The following is a 16,060-nucleotide window of genomic DNA, read 5'->3' on the forward strand; positions in this document are numbered from 1 at the left end:
ATATCTTTTTTTATAATATGGTGGCCGAAACTGGATGCAGTATTCTAAAGTGCGGTCTTACTAAGGCTTTATAAAGTGGTACTAAAACTTCACATGATCTTGATTCTATCCCTCTATTAATGCAACCTAGGATCGCATTGGCCGCTGCCACACAATGCTGGCTCATATTTACAGTGCTTTTTTTCTTTAAAAAAAAAAAAAAAGGTGCCGGAACTCACACACGTCATACAACCTGCCTTGCCTACCCTATAAGGTTCCATCCAAAAAAGGTGCCGGAACTCCATTCTTGGCGTTCTGTGAGAAAAAAAGCCCTGCATATTTAAGTGACTGTTCACTGGGACTCCAAGATCCCTCTCACAGTTACTGAATAAATTGGCTGAATGTAATGGAGATATTCTACTGCTGTTGGTCCTATTGGCCATTCCCTTCTCACCCTTATGGGTGGTCTGTGTTATCCTTAATCTCGGGTCTTCTACTGGAAGCTTGGGAGTTTGAGGATTCTGTGCAGGATCTTGGCTGTCACTAGCACTGCGCTCTTCAGACAGAGAACTCTGATTTTGTTCCTGGGATCTGCTTAGGAGTCACAGTCCTGAGTGCCACTACCACCACTGGGATCATGTTGGCCTTTACTTTCCACATCTTCTCTAATTCCTCCTTTGGGCCCTGGTCCTTCTCCAGCTTCTCCTCCTCCTTCTTGATGTTGCTGTCACTTGCCCTACTACTTCTACCACCATCTTCTGATTCTTGTCTTCCACCATGATTTTTGATTAACTGGTTAGTTCCTGCCTGTCTGTCTGGATCCGGAAATCCCAAGGAACTTAGCTTTCTTATTCTCCATGACCTTCTATGGAATCTCTCATTTAAACTTAGGAGGGTCTAGCCCAGGGGTAGGCAATCTTGGCTCTTTTATGACTCGTGGATTTCAACTCCCAGAATTGATGATGATGATAATAGTAATAATAATAATAATAATAATAATAATAATAATAATAATAATAATAATAATAATAATAGTAGTAGTAGTAGTAGTAGTAGTAATAGTAATAATAATAATAATAATAATAATAATAATAAACCTCAGCTAACCTGAACCTTTCACTTCTTTGATCATAGCAGCAATGTACTTTTGATATGTTCACCCTGTAAACAGAAAAAGAAAAATGGGCATAGTTACAACATTGTGCCATTCTGACCTTGGGACTGAAGGCTAAATGGCCAGATATTCAGTGAGACATGCAATTTACTGATGAAGCTGACACAAACACACAGGGCCACCTCCACAGGTGTCTGCAGGGTGGGGGGGAGTGTGTGTATGTGTGTAAAAAAGATAGCAGCTGTGCCACCCTTTTTCATGTGTGTCACAGCACATGTAAAAAGAAACACGGCTTCAATTCTACCTTACATTTTGCATCTCCTCTGTGGAACCCTTCACTTTGCCACATGGAGGTTTATTTGAGCGTGATTTAACAGGTTATGTGAATTCAATCATTACGTTTGATGACTCACTTATTAACCTTATTGTGCTCAATAAATTAACCCTGATGAAAATATCAATAATACCATTGTTTTAACAAGTATTAGTGGAAGAGGGCTAAATGGAAATCATGATTCTGTGCAAGTCATTTTTTACAGTTTTGTTTAAAAAAATTATAATATAAAATAGAAATGAAAATCAAGATGATCAAGAAATAGGAAAATGTGGGAGAAGGGAAGGGGATGCAAGATAAGAAGAAAAGAAAAAAAAAGCAGTGACTTCCGACTATTTTCAGTGCAGTAGAATGAAAAAGTACTGTTGCAACCTTAATTTTTTTGCTTTAGGTATTTAGTAAGCACAAACTGTTTTTATAACAACAGAGTATTCTAATTATCAAAACCTAAAAATTAAACTTTCATTTTTTTTTCTTTTTCAAGCATAAAGTCCAAAAGCGATTTCCTCCTGCAAAAGCCTTCACTTGCAAACTGTAGTTTTGTATCTTTTGGTAACTCAGTGGCAAAATGAATCATGATTTAGGGCAATGTGTGAAGCAAGTCAGTCTGTCATGTCTGGGAAGAAGAAACATCTGCTGTTCTGGGCTCCTGGGAAACATTAGGGTATAAATATAACAAGTAGATAAAGAGACAGATGTCACAGCCAGATTGCCTACACATAAGTAAAGTGAAATCTTAAGCAATAGGCTGATAGGAGGCCTAAGGAGAGCAGCCACAGAGTCAGGTCCAAAACGTCATTACGGCAGTCAGATAATGTGATTGAAGCTCTACCTGCTTTTGATGGGAAATCACCCATTGTAGCTGCCATCTTGACTTTGATGACTCTATCTTGTGGACTCCCCCTGAGCCAAAGCTAACTTCCTGACAGCCAGCTTTCCTGCAGGTTATGGGCCGTAATGGCGCAGTGGTAAGAATGCAGTACTGCAGGGTACTTCTGCTGATTGCCGACTGCCAGCAGTTCTGCAGTTCGATCCTGACCGGCTCAAAGTTGACTCAGCCTCCATCCTTCCGAGATCAGTAAAATGAGGACCCAGAATGTTGGGGCCAATAGGCTGACTCTGTAAACCGCTTAGAGCAAGGCTTTTCAACCAGTGGTACGGGTACCACCTGTGGTACATTGGCACCTGGCAGATGGTATGCGACCATCCTAGAAAAGTGGTAGCGGGGGAGAGGAATGAGCTGAACTGTTGGCAGCACCGCACAAGCCTGAGCGAGAGATGGCTGGAGCTGCAGGGCTGTCAGGGCTCAGCGGAAGCGCCTGGATTGGCGCTTCTTCAGGACTGTCAGGGCTCAGTGGAAGCGCCAGGATCAGCGCCAGGCTCCAGCTGGAGCTTGGCAGTGATCCTGGTGCTTCTCCTGAGCCCAGAAGAAGTGCCAATAAGCTGAAATGTTGCAGCATCTCCAGGGTCTTGTGATTTACATTCAGATGCTTGGCAACTGATTCATATTTATGACGGTCACAGTGTCCCAGGGTCATGTGAAGTGACCAAAACCTGCTACAACCACCCAGCAGATGGGGGGAATAAAAACCAAACACCCCCCACCCCACCCCCCACTGCCAATCCTCAACAGAAATGCTCACAACAATAAAAACCTTGGACAGGAGGAAGAATGCCGCCGGGTGGGCAGGCAGGTGTCTTGCTCAGCTGTGACTTGGGGGGCATTTTTTTCAGTGCCATTGTAACTTCGAACAGTTACTAAGCGAATTGTTCATCACTTTTTTCCTTTTTTTTTTGTCATCAAGTTTTTGACACCTTGCTAGGTGACTGGTGGTACTCGGATATTACCATATCCTAAAAGTGGTACAATGGGTGAAAATGTTGAAAAGCCCTGGCTTAGAGAGGGTTGTAAAGTGGTATATAAGTCTAAGTGGTTTCGCTATTGCTATGCTGAGTTTTCTCTAATGCTCAGTGCTAAAGTCTTGTGTTTTGAAGAACAAAGCATGAAACAGAACATAAATTTGAAGCGCAGCTTAATTTGCATTTAATTATCTTTTACAAGTAATCCTCAACTTACAACCATTTGTTTAACGACCGTTTGAAGTTACAATAGCCCAGACTCATGACTGGCCCTCACACTTACCACTGTTGCAGCATTTCCACAGTCACATAATTAAATGACATTTTGGCGCTTGCCATCTGGTACCTGTGTATGATGGTTGAAGTGTCCTGGGGGGGGGGTCTTGTGATCGCCATCTGTGACCTTCCCAGACAAGCAAAATGAGTGGGGGAAGCTGGGTTTGCTTAACCATCACCCTAATGCAGGAGTAGGCAACTTTGGCTCTTTTATGACTGGTGGACTTCAACCCCCAGAATTCCTGAGCCAGCCATGCTGAGGGGAAGGGAGAGGTTTCCATGCTGAGCCATGCTGGCTCAGGAATTCTGGGAGTTGAAGTCCACGAGTCATAAAAGAGCCAAGGTTGCCTACCCCTGGTTTAGTGACTCAATAGCAGCAGTGACCTGTTTAACATCCATGACAAAAAAGGCTGTAAAATCAGGCATGGATCACTTAACAACTGTCTTGCTTAGCAATGGAAATTCTGGTCCCATTTGTGATCCTAAGTCAAGGACTACCTGTATTCTAATTTTAGGCAAATATGCACCTTGTCTTCTTCATACAACACAAGGCAGCTTACAAGAACACCACAGAATGTAGAGCAAAAATCTAAATTTTATTTCTGTGAGCTGCCTGGGTGGCTATACAGGTAGTCCTCAACTTACAACCATTTATTTAGTGTTCAAAGTTACAATAGCACTGAAAAAAAGTGATTTATAACCATTTTTCCACACTTACGACCATTGCAGCATCTCTACACTCAATTGATTAAAATTCAGACGCCTGGGAACTAACTCATATTTATGATGGTTTCAATGTCCTGGGGTCACGTGATCAGCTTTTGCAACTTTCTGACAAGCAAACTCAATGGGGAAGCCAGATTCACTTAACAACTGTGTTACTAATAGCTGCAGTGATTCACTTATCTACTGGGGCAAGAAAGGTCGTAAAATGGGGCAAAATTTACTTAACAAATGTTTCACTTAGCAAAATAAATTTTGGGCTCAATTCTGGTCGAGGACTATCTGTATGAGCCTTGCCTTCTCCATACAAAGCAAGCCAACTTACAGGAACACTTTAGAATGTGGAGCAAAAATTTAAATGTTACTGCTGTAAGCTGCCTGGAGTCAGTATTGGGTGGCCATATAAATTTTCTTAATAAATACATAAATAAATTTACCTTTACCTAAAGTTAAATACACGGCAACATCTCAACTGCCAAAAACGTTGGGAAGTTCTCCTAACACAGAGCTACTTGAATTCCTCCAGCCCTTTGCCAGTATGTTTTTCTAAATATTGAAGTAGCATGTCACAACTCTGGGTGTATCTCCCCAGGGACTAATCAGAGTGTCCACAAGGTTTGTCTGTGGGTGTGCCTGTGGGTATTTGTTGGAGGGCGTAATCAGGGTAAGTACAAATGTGTATTGCTTCTGTAGGTGTGTTTCTGCTTCGCCCTCAAGCTGTGAGTTTGCCCTGGGAAGGAGAGGCGAGGATGCTTTTTCTGGATGCTGGGTTACATGAACTGAAGGGGATAATAGCAATAGCACTAATCTTAGACTTATATACAACTTCACATTGGTCATAGGTTGAGGACTACCTGCCTGCAGGAACCGCTACCTAAGCAAAAGGGACTGAAGCATTTTTAAGTCCAGAAATTCAGGTAAGATTCAAAGTGACTCTCCCCTGATCCGCTGAATTGCAGGTAGTCCTCGACTTACAACCACAACTGAGCTCCAAATTTCCATTGCTAAGCAAGACAGTTGTTAAATGAGTTTTGCCCCATTTTACAACCTTTCCTGCCACAGTTGTTAAGTGAATCACTGCGGTTGCTAAGTTAGTAACATGGCTGTAAAGTGAATCTAGGTTCCCCATTGACTTGGCTTGTCAGAAAGTCACAAAAGGGAGTCACGTGATCCCAGGACATTGCAACTGTCATAAATGTGAACCAGTTGCCAAGTATCTGAATTTTGATTACACGACCACAGGGATGCTACAACGGTCATAAGTATGAAAAGTGGTCATAAGTTACTTTTTTGAGTGCTGTTGTAACTTTGGTCATTAAACAAATGTTTGTAAGTCGAGGACTACCTGTATAAGAAAGAGAAAGAGGTCCAGCACAATTAGTGTTGCAAAATTCTGTTATTATAGCCCAGCGGTCTTCAAACTTGGCAACTTTAAGATTTGTGGACTTTAACTCCCAGAATTATTATTATTTTTATTTTTATTATTATTATTAATAATAATGATAATAAAGTTGGAAGGGACCTTGGAGGCCATCTAGTCCAACCCCCTGCTCAGGCAGGAAACTCTGTACCATTTTGGACAAATGGCTGTTCAGTCTCTTTTTAAAAACTTCCAGTGTTGGAGCATTCACCGCTTCTGGAGGCAGGTTGTTCCACTGGTTAATTGTTCTAACTGTCAGGAAGTTTCTTCTTAGTTCTAGGTTGCTTCTCTCCTTGCTTAGTTTCCATCCATTGCTTCTTGTCCTGCCTTCAGGCGCTTTGGAGAATAGCTTGACTCCCTCTTCTTTGTGGCAGCCCCTGAGATATTGGAAGACTGCTATCATGTCCCCCCTCATCCTTCTCTTCATTAAACTAGACATAACCAATTCCAGCAACCGTTCCTTATATGGTTTAACCTCCAGTCCCCTAATCATCTTTGTTGCTCTTCTCTGTACTCTTTCTAGAGTCCAAGGCTGGTTGAGGAATTCTGGCAGTTGACGTCCATAAGTCTTAAAGTTGCCAAGTTTGAAGACCCCTGTTATAGCCAGTGTCAACAAAAGTAGGTTTAATCTTCCTGTTGAGTTGGTTTCCTAGTTTGGCCTCTTTTTCCTAGAACAAGGGTGGGCAACTAAGGCCTCTTTACAACCTGTGGACTTCAACTCCCAGAACTCCTAAGTCATCCATGGTATTCAAGTCCATTGGTCATAAGGGGGCCATAGTTGCCCACCTATCATAGAAGAACCCCCCAGGGCAGATTGAAACTTGAGGGGGGAAGAGAGAGACAGACCTGTGAGCAATTGGGAACTGAGCCATTTATGATTTTAAAGTTGATAACTACCACTTTTGGCATTGGACCCTAAAGAAAACCAATAACCAGTGCAGAGACTGTAGCATTGAGGCCACACTGCTAAATTTGCTCCTGCTGGCTAATCAGATGAGCTGTCAGATTCTGGCCGGACTGTAGCTCCTGAGTTCTCTTCAAAAGCAGCCACATGTAGAGTGTTAATAATCTAACTGTGAGGTGATTAGGGGTGTGAATCACTGTCACTACAGACCTCCTCCTGTGGTAGCGGAAGTTTTAAATCCAACAGGAACCCCCCCCCCCCAAAAAAAATCAGACTTCCTTCTTCAGGGAGAGACCGACTCCTACTCAGAGTCCCTAATTGAAAAATAAAGATTTTCTGCTCCTGCCATTTTATCACTGCTGTTTTTCACTCTCTAAGGTTAAGTGTGCTCTGTCTGGGAAAGTTTGTTCCTCTCTTCTCTGCTTTGCAGAAACCTAGAAACTGTCAAGAAGTTTAGTCCAGTTGATCTGAAGAAAATCAGGTTGGGAATAGTTGTGCCCAGTGTAACATGCCAGATCAGTTTGCAATCTTGGTAGCATCATTCAGGATTAAAGGCTCATCTGGAAATCTGACTCAATCCCATCACTGGGTGGAGAAAGGTTTGTTAATTTCTGGAAGAATTGGCTAGTCAAACAGTGACCTGAACCATAAATAGCTGTAGCAGAATCTTCATGTTTAAGATGAGTAATTATGACTAGTAAATACGGCTAGTCCTTGATTTACGGCTGCAATTGGGAGCAGAATTTCCTTTGCTGAGCAAGGTGGAGATTAAGTGAATTGTGCCTGATTTTACTAACTTTTTTGCCACAGGGGTTAAGTAAATCAGGCAGATGTTAAGTGACGCTACAATGGCAATGAAAAAAGTGACTTCCAATTGATCCTGACCAAATTTTCGGTGCTGTTGTAACTTTGGATGTTGAAAATGAACTGTTGTAAATTGAGGACTACCTGTTGTTTACTATGCTACATTAAGAGCCATGGTGGCACAGTGGTTAGAATGCAGCATTGCAGGCTGACTGAGCCTCCAGCTAGCAGTTTGATCCTCACTGGATCTAGGCTGAATCTCAGTCTTCCATCCTTCTGAGGTCGGTAAAATGAGGACCCAGATTGTTTGGGGGGGGGGGGGCAATATGCTGATTCTGTAAACCGCTTAGAGAGGGCTGTAAAGCACTGTGAAGCGGCATGTAAGTCCAAGTGTTATTGCTATTCCTAGACCAGTCAAAGGTTGTGAAATGTAAATCTGCTGATTTGTGCTTAAGGCAGGACAAGAAGCAACGGGTGGAAACTAACCAAAGAGAGAAGCAGCCTAGAACTAAGGAGAAACTTCCTGACAGTGAGAACAATTAACCAGTGGAACAACCTCCAGAAGCGGTGAATGCTCCAACACTGGAAGTTTTTAACAAGAGACTGGACAGCCATTTGTCCAAAATGGTATAGGGTTTCCTGCCTGAGTAGGAGGTTGGACTAGATGACCTCCAAGGTCCCTTCCAACTTTATTATTATTATTATTATTATTATTATTATTATTATTATTATTATTATTATTATTATTATTATTATTATTATTATTATTTTAGATCTATTCATCTTTAATGGGACAGTAATAACTTACCTAATCTAAGAAGTATTTATCTTTTATCTGGGCAACTGGCATACATTTAGAACAGAGGTCCCCAACTTTTCGGGCACCAGGGACTGGTTCCATGGAGAAAGATTTTTCCATGGACCGGAGAGTGCGTGGTTTGGTGTGCTGCCTGCATCCCAGGGATGGGGCTTTCCTTGTTTGTGCAGACTGGTTGCTGGCATGCCGTGGCCCAATACCGGTCCACGGACCGGGGATTGAGGACCCCTGATTTAGAACCATTGCAGGATCCTAGGGTCACGTGATGGCCATTTGCATCCTTGCCAGCCAGCTTCTGACAAGCAAAGTCAATGAGGGAAGCCAGATTTGCTTAATGGCTGTATGATTCACTTAACAACTACACGGATTCGCTTAATAACCATGGCAAAGGAGTTTGTAACATCAGGGACGACTCAGTTAACAACTATCTGGTTTAGCAATGGATATTCTGGTCCCACTTGGGATTGTTAGTCAAGAACTTCCTATAATGTTCATTACTTGCATCTCACCTGTGACCCACGATTCTAATGACTGTATTTCCTTCTAGTGGAAAGCTGTGGAAGATTGAGAAGCATTTTATTCTCTGAGGTGGCAGGGGATCAGGCCCTTAAACATGCATCCTGTAATAGGACTTGTATTTTTTTGGGGGGGGGGAAATCCCGATTCTTCCATGTTTTCCCCTTCCTGCTTTTTTTTTTTTAAAGTACACAAGAAATGATTATGGAATGAACAAAACTTATAAAAGCAAAATGATACATTGGCATCATTCTGAGAGAGAACTGAAAAGCAAAGTAATTTGTCAATGTTTTTTAAGGCACGTGCTTTTTTTAATTTTTTTTTTTGCATGAAAAGCAACACATCTGCTACCAACTACCTCTTCCCCAACCTCACATCTGTTATTTGCTATAACAAAATCATTTGCTTTTAGATTCGTTGCGCATTCTCCCAGCATCTGCACCCATCTCTTTCCCCTTTTTCATTTCTGCGAGACTATTATTTTTCCACCACTGATTGCTTATGCATTTGTATAGGGGAGTAATAATGCATATTTTTAAAAGCATAAAAAGAGACGGCATTTACAGGCTGAGATTTATTTATTTCAGCATTAGGAAAGGAGGTAATAATTTAGCTTCCGTATCTGGGCCTGGTATTGCCATGACTTCAAATATCTGAATGCCACTGCTAGACCTGCCTTTCCAATCTTTTTCCTTAGCACTATGATAGCCAGCACTCATAAGTTCAAATATCCAAACATTTGGCTGACTCCTTGTTTAGTTAGTCCTTGATTTACAACCATTCATTATGTGACCATTCAAAGTTACAACACTGAGGAAAGTGATTTATAATCATTTTTGCACATAGCTATTGCCCAGCCAGCTTTCATGCCTAAGGAGGAACTCACCATCTCCTGGTGATTGGACCAAAGTCACCCAGCTGTCTTCATACCTAAGGAGGGACTAGAACTCACCATCTCCTAGTGATTAGCCCAAAGTCACCCAGCTGTCTTCATACCTAAGGAGGGACTAGAACTCACCATTTCCTGGTGATTGGCCCAAAGTCACCCAGCTATCTTCATACCTAAGGAGGGACTAGAACTCACCATTTCCTGGTGATTGGCCCAAAGTCACCCAGCTGTCTTCATACATAAGGAGGGACTAGAACTCACCATCTCCTGGTGATTGGCCCAAAGTCACCCAGCTGTCTTCATACCTCAGGAGGGACTAGAACTCACCATCTCCTGGTGATTGGACCAAAGTCACCCAGCTGTCTTCATACCTAAGGAGGGACTAGAACTCACCATCTCCTAGTGATTAGCCCAAAGTCACCCAGCTGTCTTCATACCTAAGGAGGGACTAGAACTCACCATTTCCTGGTGATTGGCCCAAAGTCACCCAGCTATCTTCATACCTAAGGAGGGACTAGAACTCACCATCTCCTGGTGATTGGACCAAAGTCACCCAGCTGTCTTCATACCTAAGGAGGGACTAGAACTCACCATCTCCTAGTGATTAGCCCAAAGTCACCCAGCTGTCTTCATACCTAAGGAGGGACTAGAACTCACCATTTCCTGGTGATTGGCCCAAAGTCACCCAGCTCTCTTCATACCTAAGGAGGGACTAGAACTCACCATTTCCTGGTGATTGGCCCAAAGTCACCCAGCTGTCTTCATACCTCAGGAGGGACTAGAACTCACCATCTCCTGGTGATTGGACCAAAGTCACCCAGCTGTCTTCATACCTAAGGAGGGACTAGAACTCACCATCTCCTGGTGATTGGCCCAAAGTCACCCACTTGCTTTCCTGTCTAAACTGGAACTAGAATTCACCATCTCCTGGTGATTGGTCCAAAATCACCCAGATGCCTTTATACCTAAAACGGAATTAGAACTCAAGAGTCTCCTGATTCCTAGCTTGGTGCCTTAACCACTACACAAACCTGGTTTTCAATCCATTCAGCTGAGGCACGTATTAAAATAGAGGCTGTCACAGCACAAGCTCAAACGATAGGAGTGGAGTGGGAAGAGAACTGCATTCCCTGCAGTTACAGTCTCTCTCTTTTTGGTTGTACTTTTTATCCAACATCCCTCATGCCGTAGGTTTATCAATTCAAACAGCCTTATCTTCATCCCACAGCTGAGCAGATGGGGCTGCTTGTTAAAGGCCAGGCAGTAAATCGGGTTCAGTCAGGAAAATAAAGCCATTTCCTTCCATATTCTCCATAGTCAGATCATCAGATCCCTGGTGACAAAAATGTCCTATTATCTTAAAGAGGTCCGCTTCCAGATATCCCCATTTTAGGAATGACATTGATGAACTGGGGGGACCAGGATGAGGACTGAGAAGAGAAGTAGAGGAAAAACATAGACAGTGTTTAACTCAGTAAAAATTATATTGTGACAAAGGATTGTTCAAGGATAGGGAAACTGAGGGAGGGAGGGCCTGGTTCATACAGGCGAGGAGGTATTCTGGTCTTTGTTTCCTTTTTGGCTTGTTGATTGTCTCTTTTGAACAGTATGTAGATGTTGCTTATGTCTATGTGTCCACTGATGGCCAATTTGTCAGAATGCCAGGCTTCCAGGAATTCTCTGGCACTTTTGGGCTTGGCTTGGTCTAGGTCACAGGTCGGCAATCTGCGGCTCCGGAGCTGCATGCAGCTCTTTGAGCCTTCCCCTGTGGCTCCCAGCCTCCTCTGCCATTTGCAGAGAGAGAGAGACAGAGAGAGAGGCACTTGCGCTTCCCTGCTTCTCTCTCTGTCTCTCTCTGTGTTTGTGTTTGTTTGTTTGTGTGTGTGTGTGTGTAAAAGAGAATGGATTCACGTTGTTCTCCGACAAGCTGAAAAGCTTTTTGGGCAGGGCTCCTCCCTTTGCTGCATCTCTGCAGGAAGCAGGAAGGGCAGGAGAGAGCTAGCTAGCCCAGCTATGCAGACTCAGGAATTCTGGGAGTTGAAGTCCATGAATCATAAAAGAGCCGAGGATGACTACCCCTGAGCTTGTTGGAGAACACCTTGAAGCCAGCTTGCCAGGTGAGCAGAAGATCGGAGAGAGGGAGGGGAAGAGAGAGAGAGAGAAAGAGAGAGAGAAAAAAAGAGAAAGAGAGTGGGGGAAGAGGACTGGCAGACTAAGGGCAGAAAGAGAGAGAGGGAGGGAGGGAGAGAGAGACCCTTTTGACATCTAAAATGAAGATAACACTGCATATATCCTTTTTTATCTTTATGAGATATGTGTGTGTGTGTGTGTAATAAAGGTAAAAAAGGATATATGCAGTGTTATCTTCATTTTAGATACCAAAAGGATTTTGCGGCTCCCAGTGTTTTGTTTTCGATGAGAAACGGGTCCAAGTGGCTCTTTGAGTGTTTTGGGTTGCCTACCTCTGGTCTAGGTCTAGGATGCCCAGTTTCTCAGCCAAAACTACAGTTAAGGCTACGTTATCAGATTCTTGCAAGTTTGAAAGTACAAAGTGACCTGTTTAACAACCAGCAAAACTTACGACTGTAATTCTGGGCTCAATTCTGATAGTAAGTCAAGGGTTACCTGAATTTCCTGATTTTGGGTAGACAAAGCAAATCTCTCTGTGAAAGTGTGTGTGGGGGGGGGAATCCACTGAGAGCAATGGTTCTTTATAGTCTCCTCTACAAGGAAAGAGGTAACATTAGAAGATAGGTCTTAAAATGATGATACAGAGAGATGTCAGCTAAACCTCTGCCCCATGACGTTCAGGCTGCTGAATTGATGGGGAAGAGGAATAGCTTTAGCTGGCTCAGGAATTCTGGGAGTTGAAGTCCATGAGTCATAAAAGAGCCAAGGTTGACTACCCCTGCTTTAGCCCCTCAGTGAAATCTAATTCATCACCCTCAACAACTAAGGTAAACACCAGGAGAAATGTCTTAATTGTGGAATGGCAATGGAAGATTCTGTCCTTTGTTGGAGCTTACATAAATATGACTTAGTCATATAGGTCAATGTTTCTCAACCTTGGCAACTTAAAACATGTGGATTGCAACTCCCAAAATTCCTCACCAGCTGGCTCTCTCTGATCTCATCTTTATGGCCTCTACTCTCCTAAAACATCTTTTTTTCCGATTGTTGCATGTCACCTCCATCATTACAGGCCATGGGACATGGTGAATAGATATGATGAGCGCTGTAATCTAATATCTGTGGCCTTAAAAACAGGAAATCCACTCAGGATAAGAATTATAATGCTGATAAAGCCTTTTTAATACTTCAAAACACTAAGCAAACACTGTTTCTTCTTCCATGCTATGTTCAGTCAAGGTTCTAAATGGCTGGATATGAAAAACAGCAATCATACTATACTATATAGATCTTTTAATTAGATCACCAAGCTTTTTGCAGCCTAGGAATCTGGATATCTTCCAAACAACTTTGCTTTCCTCTTTTCTTCAGCTCCCTAATAAAACAAGAGGCCAAAAGGATCCCATTGTCAGGAATCAGTGCTTAGGAAGAATGCTGTTCAACCAAATATCTATGGAGATTCTCAGTCATCCAGGTCATGGTTGTCCCAAAGGTGCTTTTTCACAAGCAACTGAACTTTCTTGTTTTTCTTTGAAGATGTTTTGCTTCTCATCCAAGAAGCTTCTTCAGCTCTGACTGCATGGTTCTGTTCAACCAACCAACTTAGAATCCAGGGTAAACAGAACATCAGCTGAAGAGTCAGATGACCCAAATCCTCAAACACAGTCTGATGAAATGTTATTATAAATTCAGTTCACAATTTATATTAGCAATTACCAAGATCAAAGTAAGCAAAATGAATACATAAAGTTCCTTGTGGTTTTATCATTTTTAAACTCTATTATTTTATTTAAAAAAAACACTCACTGAATATATCACGTTCTGCAAATGAAAGTCCTCCAGAGGTGATATATGAATTTATATCTAAGCTGTACAGGTATTCCTCAGTTTAGGACCATTCGTTCAACGACTATTCAGTTATGACTGCGCTGAAAAAAAGGGATTTAATGAAGTTATGATCATCACAGTGCTATTCAGTCATGTGATCAAACTTTGCCCGGTTGGATGCTCCCAACCCCCCTCTTCCCCCCCCACAGATGCGTTTTTGGTTAGGTGTAGCTCTAGGGTGAAAAGAAAGTCATAAATCCTGTGTGAATGTTCAGAAGTTGTAAGGTTGCAGTGTACACGAAAATGTTAAAACATGGATGCAATTGGAAGAATACTATTATTTTTTTTCAGTCATTTGGGAAGATAGCAGGAATAAAATCTATAGAAGGATCTGTTTGCTAGATATGACTGGCAGAATGCTGATTGAGAGGGCATAAGATAACTATGTGTGAAATTTGGGACTATCATCAGTGTGATGTTTTGCTAGGCAAAGGACACAGTCCCAATTTTTGCTCTTTAGTACAGCATGTCACTGAGAATGTGTGAATATGAGAAAAATTTTGGTATGACTATTGAATCAAAGAAGAGATAAAATGAAGAAGCTTGCATTATAGAAAGTTTTCTGTCAATTGAGAGTTGTTGCTTAGTGCTTTATGGTTAAATATATAAGGAATGCTTATGATGGATGAACAGTATAGAAATATTGGCTGCAGAGGTGAAAATAAATGTACTTTTTATGTAGATGCTATATGTTCTTGATGAGAATCTGAATGATTTACATGTTGAATACTTTGTATGATGCAACAAGGAATATAACTCTGAAAAAAATAATGCCTCCAAAATCAAATGTTCTGTTTGTCAGGGAAAATGGACAGAACATGCTCAAGCTATGCAAAAATAGCAAAAAATGAGAGCAAGGAACCTCAGTAGAAATTTCATTAAAATATGAGGAATGGATGGAGACAGTTTTCGACATGAAAAATGGTGGTAGAAAAGTAGTGAGGAAAATGAGTGTTTGTTGAACAAAAGAGAGAGCCAGGAATAATAGGAAGAAGAATGAGAGGCTTGGACCATATAAAGACAATAAATGAGATCTGAACCGAAAGAAAATTAAAGAGATTAAAAAGGAAGAATTAGGGAGGAAAAAGGAGATCATGCAAGTTGTGGTAGATAAAATCTTGACAACAGAGAAGTTTCAAGAAAAAAGGCAGTATATGAAGCAGTCATGAATAGGCTGGAAGCAAGTATTTGTTGTTGTTGTTGTTGTTGTTGTTGTTGTTAGTTGCGAAGTCATGTCCGACCCATCGTGACCCCATGGACAATGTTTCTCCAGGCCTTCCTGTCCTCTACCATCTTCTGGAGTCCATTTAAGCTCACGCCTACTGCTTCAGTGACTCCATCCAGCCACCTCATTCTCTGTCGTCCCCTTCTTCTATTGCCCTCAATCTTTCCCAGCATTAGGCTCTTCTCCAGTGAGTCCTTCCTTCTCATTAGGTGGCCAAAGTACTTGAGTTTCAACTTCAGGATCTGGCCTTCTAAAGAGCAGTCAGGGTTGATCTCCTCTAGGACTGACCGGTTTGAACGCCTTGCAGTCCAAGGGACTTGTAGGAGTCTTCTCCAGCACCATAGTTCAAAGGCCTCAATTCTTTGGCACTCAGCCTTTCTTATGGTCCAACTTTCACAGCCATACATTGCAACTGGGAAAACCAAGGCCTCGACTATACGTACTTTTGTTGGCAGGGTGATGTCTCTGCTTTTTAGTATGCTGTCTAGATTTGCCATAGCTTTCCTCCCCAGGAGCAAGCGTCTTTTAATTTCTTGGCTGCAGCCCCCATCTGTGGTGATCTTGGAGCGCAGGAAGATAAAATCTGTCATTAGGAAGCAAGTATGGTTTGTACAAATTGCACAAATTAAAAACACAGACAATCCTTAACTTACAGTCATTAATTTAGTGATCGTTCAAAGTTACAATGGCACTGAAAAAAGTGACTTATGACTGTTTTTCACACTTCGACCATAGCAGCATCCCCATGGTCACGTGATCAAAATTGAGGTGCTTGACAACTGGCATGTATTTCTGACAGTTGCACTACCCCGGGGTCATGTGATTGCCATCTGTAACCTTGGCAGCCATCTTCTGGCAAGCAAAGTCGGGGGGGGGGAGGGGGGGAAGCAAGATTTACCTCATAACTGCATGATTCACTTAATAACTGCAGTGATTCCCTTCACAACTATGGCAAAAAGGTCATAAAATGGGGTAAAACCTAATGACTGCCTTGCTTAACAACGGAAATTTTGCGCTCAATTGTGGTCGTATGTCGAGGACTACCTGTATGTAGAGATATGAGGTTGAAGGTTCATTCTCCAAGCTTGTGGATGGGTTTCTGCATGTTTCATTACCAGGCTAGATAACATCTTCAGCGGAGTTTAGGGGACATCAGTGTCAGTGTTCTGTTTATAAGGGCTT

At 42.2% G+C, this 16,060-nt stretch overlaps 1 protein-coding gene across 10 annotated transcripts in view; it reads right to left on the minus strand.

The window, feature by feature from the left end:
* Positions 1-10,783, minus strand: part of LYRM9 (LYR motif containing 9) — a 78,934-nt gene extending 68,151 nt beyond the window's left edge. For 6 of the 10 annotated variants that reach the window (XM_039341645.1, XM_039341531.1, XM_039341540.1 and 3 more), the window contains exons 1-2: positions 10,668-10,783; positions 1,087-1,140 (exon numbers count right to left, since the gene is read on the minus strand). The gene's annotated coding sequence lies outside the window, so the exon portion shown is untranslated. Of the gene's footprint in view, positions 1-1,086; positions 1,141-4,729; positions 4,744-10,359; positions 10,375-10,425; positions 10,470-10,491; positions 10,522-10,667 lie in introns of those variants that run through there. The other 4 variants (XM_039341561.1, XM_039341551.1, XM_039341600.1 and 1 more) reach the window with 4 other exon arrangements.
* Between the last annotated feature and the right edge of the window lie 5,277 nt (positions 10,784-16,060).

The sequence above is a fragment of the Crotalus tigris genome, unplaced genomic scaffold (genome assembly GCF_016545835.1).
Source record: "Crotalus tigris isolate CLP2741 ecotype Arizona unplaced genomic scaffold, ASM1654583v1 scf7180000017550.10884619, whole genome shotgun sequence".
Taxonomy (NCBI): Eukaryota; Metazoa; Chordata; class Lepidosauria; order Squamata; family Viperidae; genus Crotalus; species Crotalus tigris.